This window comes from Poromitra crassiceps (assembly GCF_964638095.1).
Source record: "Poromitra crassiceps genome assembly, chromosome: 14".
Lineage (NCBI taxonomy): Eukaryota > Metazoa > Chordata > Actinopteri > Beryciformes > Melamphaidae > Poromitra > Poromitra crassiceps.
Window position 1 is genome coordinate 8627490 of NC_139633.1, and position 5000 is coordinate 8632489.

A 5000-nucleotide genomic window follows, 5' to 3' on the forward strand; every position below is an offset into this window, starting at 1 on the left:
TCTAACGCCCAACACATTTTGCCTCATTTCTCCACTCGAGCAGCACATTTTCCAGTCTGTGCTGCTGCGTGATGATCCAGAGACTCTCTGCATTCAGCTCCTCTGCCGCTGTATGTAGAAAAACCACAAATCAGATCTCAAACCATGTGGATTTCTAACGTGCACAAAAGGCCGGGTTGAGTCGCCTGTCTGCGTCCTCGGACGTTGTGTTGTGAAAATGTGGCTGCAGTTGATTCGCTAATTCCGTGCGCCTGTTTCTTGCCCGGGCCAACATGTTGTGCCGGCCTCCTGCAAGGCCCCGGCTACAAAGACGTGGGAGGTATTTCCACGGCGCCGTGGTGCGTCGTTTGCACACAGAGCACGGGGAGAGAGAGAGAGAGAGAGCACGGGGAGAGAGAGAGAGAGAGAGCAAACGGGAGAGAGAGAGAGAGAGAGAGCACTGGGAGAGAGAGAGCACGGGGAGAGAGAGAGAGAGAGAGAGCACGGGGAGAGAGAGAGAGCACGGGGAGAGAGAGAGCACGGGAGAGAGAGAGAGAGAGAGAGAGCACGGGGAGAGAGAGAGAGAGAGAGCACGGGAGAGAGAGAGCACGGGAGAGAGAGAGAGAGAGAGAGAGAGAGAGCACGGGGATGAGAGAGAGCATGGGGAGAGAGAGAGAGAGAGAGAGAGAGAGAGCACGGGGAGAGAGAGAGAGCTCCGGAGAGAGAGAGAGCACGGAGAGAGAGAGAGCACGGGGAGAGAGAGAGAGCACGGGGAGAGAGAGAGAAGGGAGAGAGAGAGCACGGGGAGAGAGAGAGAGCCACGGGGAGAGAGAGAGAGGGGAGAGAGAGAAGCACGGTGAAGAGAGAGCGAGCACGGGGAGAGAGAGAGAGGGGAGAGAGAGCCAGCACGGGGTAGAGAGTCGAGAGCACGGGGAGAGAGAGAGAGGGGAGAGGAGTCGCTCTGGCTCGAGAGTAGCGCACGGGGAGAGAGAGAGAGGGGAGAGAGAGAGAGAGCACGGGGAGGGGCGCGGGACATTTTGCCTAATGACAGTAGGGGATCCCTCTCCGCTTGTAGAGCAAAGCAGCACTAATAGTGCCGAGGAGGACTCTCCCCAGTCTCAAGAGCTCCTCCACTTTGATTGAGCCATGCAGGCTGAAGTGGGGCTGGAAATAATTTAATTTGGGAGAAAAAAAAAGGTTAGAAAAAAGAAAACTCTCCTCCTGACTGTTTGTGGGATGGTCTTAAATGATTATGAATACACAGCAGTTGATCTGGAGGTATTTTTTTTTAATGTATATATAGAAGAAGCTATAGGAACTTACATTTGCATAATAGGAGTTTGTGTTGAATAAATCTGTCTGATTTCCGCCGTCGAAATCGGCTTAATTAAGAAGCCTTACAATCTGAAATCACCTCTATAATGTGTTGGGAGGCCTTCTCTGTTTCACTCGTGTGTGTGTGTGTGTGTGTGTGTGTGTGTGTGTGTGTGTGTGTGTGTGTGTGTGTGTGTGTGTGTGTGTGTGTGTGTGTGTGTGTGTGTGTGTGTGTGTGTGTGTGTGTGTCCCTCTCGTGATCTGTTTCCGAAAACAAAACCGTGTGTTTGTGCGAGCTGGTGTTGTGGTCACCATGTAAGAATTCGATAGCGCCGTATCGCCCCGTATCTTTTCCAGCCCAACAATTGGCACTGTTTGGCCATACAAGCGCCGGGGTTTCCAGGTCAGTGAGACCCAGCAGTGTTGGTTTAGGTAACTCTGCTGGTCAAAAGACTGACCCCTAGACCTCTCCCTCCCTCCCCCCCTGCCCCCCCCCCCCCCCCCCCCCCCCCCCCCACCCCCCTTCTCTGACTCAATGGAAAGCCTGAACGCTCCGGGTCAGCCGCTATTTTCCTAATCAGTGCGCCGCGCGCTATCGCTAATCTATCCGCTCCTCGTTGGAAGTATGGATCGAGTTTCAAGCCCGGCTTTACCAGGCAGGCGCACACTCACTCACTCTCTCTCTCTCTCTCTCTCTCTCTCTCTCACTCCTTCTCTGGGTCCCTCTCTCTCTCTCTCTCTCTCTTTCCATCTCTCTCTCTCTCTCTCTCTCCTACAGTGGCACGCCGCCGCCGCTGTTCTTAATACAAACTTTTGAATCACTGCTGGTGATTGTTGGTAATGGCAGCCTTTGTAGTTGAATGGGAGAGAGGTTTGACCCCCACTCGCTCCCCTCCCTCCTCTGCACCCCGGCGACGACCCAGCCCTCCCCTAAACTCCCCCTTTCATTTTCCGTTTAGGGGAGGGGAGGGGAGGGGAGGGGAGGGGAGGGGAGGGGAGGGGAGGGGGGGGGAGTGAATGCGGGTGAGGCTGTTAAGGATTCAACAAGTGATACAAAGAGGCGACCACGTGACTCCTGTGTTTCTTAGCCTCTTCATTATTGTTGCCGGAATAGCAAGTAGGGCTGATTCTGATGAAGCAAAATGGAGGCCAGAGGGACTTCAAAGAATATAGGAACGTCCGGAGCTACTTATATAAATATATATTCCTGCTTTTTACACGTGCACAATGCATGCGAGTGGAGAAAGTTTCACTATACTAGCATCCTGACTTTTTCCAGTTGATTTATAAAACCAGGCAACTTTTTTTAATGCCCTTCAAATGTATTATTATCATTATTATTATTATTATTATTATTATTATTAATATTATTATTATTATTGTTATTATCATCATCATCATCATCATCATCATCATCTTCTTCTTCTTCTTCTTCTTCTTCTCTTTACATTTTAAAGTACATCTCTTCGCTCTGACAAAGCTCTTCATACGAGGAAAAATCAGTTTGTACAAGAGTTCAAATTGAGTTTTGGATGGATACTTGAAAGCCATAAACGGTTTGTTTACATTTGTATTGTTTGTCAACATTGGCGCAAAGCAGGCTTGTGTTTTGAGTTATGCTGCAATGATAACAATTCAAATAATTAAAAAGTTTGTTTCCGTTTGAGGTGCCCCTAAAAAAAAGTTGCATAGTATACCTTTAATAAGCCTTTGTAAAATGCGTGTTAGCTCGCATGGAATCCTCTCCTCTGAACCTAAAAATGGCGTATTGGTGGAGAGCAGTCCTTATTGTGACCGCACTGTGTCACAGATACACTGTTGTGATCGCCACAAGATCCCAAATGGCGGCGACTAAGAGTTCCTGGTTTTGTGTCTCATGTTCCTCTTGTGATGGTCTGTCCCCGAGGCCCGCCGCGGTCTCTTTGGCTAAGTCAACAATAACCTGGCTTAACACATGTGTACTTAGCTAATGGAAAGTTCCTCTCCCCCCCTTAACCCCCTGCCAGCCTCTGACAATGGCCGCCGTCACAAACAGCCCGTCTCCAAGGGATCCGCCGACAAGAGCTGCAGCGCACAGCGGCCCGCCGCCGCGGCTAGGCTAGGCTAACGGAACCGCAGCGAAAACATGTCATTATGAAATTACCGTCCGCCTTTTTTCATTCACCAGCGGGGAAAAAAGAGAGAGACGCTTTGTTTGGGGTTAGATAGCGTGGAGGAGAGAGAGCGCCGGAGTTAATGTTGTTGTTTGGACTTCAGCTCGCAGCCAGTAAACAAGAAAGAGAGAGAGGGAGACAGAAAGAGAGAGAGAAGAGGATCACTTTGTCGTTTTTTTCCGAGAGTGTCTTCTAAATGGACTTTGAAAGCTCTGGTAATTATCTCAAACATGTCATTATCTTTGCTTGTCTCTACGAGGTTAACCTAGCAGTTTGAAAAAGCCGACTGAAGTGTACCTGAAGGCTATTCAGTGTAGCATGCTTCACTCGCTCGAGAGATCCAATCCAGTTTTCTCTCTCTCTCAGTCTCAACCCCATCAGCAATTAGAAGGTTATTCTCCTGTCTGTGTCTATTGTGAAGAGTTAGGGAGGCGGGGAGGGGAGGGGGGGGGGGGGGGGGGTAGGCCAGGGGGGGGGGGGGGGGGGGTGTGCAGAACAGAATGGAGGGGGGGGGGGGGGAGAAGGGGGGGTCTTTTACTCTCTCTCTGCTTTTTCTCCTTTTTTCCGCTCCATGCATAGCATTATCACCCCCTCTTTTCAGTTAGGCAGCAGTCATATGACAGCGAGTGAGGGGAGGAGCAGGCCGGCGAGCAGAGCACAGAGTGGAGTGAGGGGAGGAGCAGGCCAGCGAGTAGAGCACAGAGTGGAGTGAGGGGAGGAGCAGAGCACAGAGTGGAGTGAGGGGAGGAGCAGGCCGGCGAGCAGAGCACAGAGTGGAGTGAGAGGAGGAGCAGGCCAGGAGGAGAGCACAGAGTGGAGTGAGGGGAGGAGCAGGCCAGCGAGGAGAGCACAGAGTGGAGTGAGGGGAGGAGCACATAGACATATATAAAGGCTAGATGGCTTACCCGCGCTGCCGGTCAATGGAGAGCGACGTCGTCGCATGGTGGCCATCTTGCTACGGCACCACAGCTTTATATATATCTATGGGTTAAAAAAACGCTAACATTTTATTATTATTTTTGGCTCCAAATTACACCAAACTTAAACTGAAGCATCATCATCATGAGATGAATTCACGCACCTAGTTTCATGCAGTTTCATCCATTTTGCTAGGAGCTATGAGCATCTGTTTTTGGGTTAGTATTATCACATCAGATGATCATAACTCCTAGGGAAATGGATGAAACTGCATGAAACTTTGTGCATAGATGCTTCGGTTTAATTTTGGTGTAATTTGGAGCCCATCAAAAAAATAGTGTTTTTAGTGTTTTTTTTGTTGTTGTTGCCATATCTCGGGAACGGAATATGCTTGTAATAAACCAAAACCGTTTTTAATCCGTCAAGATTTCAGCGAGTTATGAGTATTTTTGTCTGTGCACCCTCCAACAGCTACCATAGAACGTACCAGAAAGCCTGCCGTAGCAAGATGGCGGCGCTTCAACGACGCTGGTGACTCCGCCTTAAGCCATCTAGCCTTTATATATGTCTATGGAGGAGCAGACCAGGAGGAGAGCACAGAGTGGAGTGAGGGGAGGAGCAGACCAGGAGGAGAGC

At 50.0% G+C, this 5000-nt stretch overlaps 1 protein-coding gene across 1 annotated transcript in view; it reads left to right on the forward strand.

Moving 5' to 3' along the window:
- The window catches only part of LOC310788805 (homeobox protein Meis1-like), a gene marked incomplete at its 3' end in the record, with an annotated part of 25688 nt that overhangs the window by 9845 nt on the left and 10843 nt on the right, over positions 1-5000 (forward strand). The window lies entirely within an intron of this gene.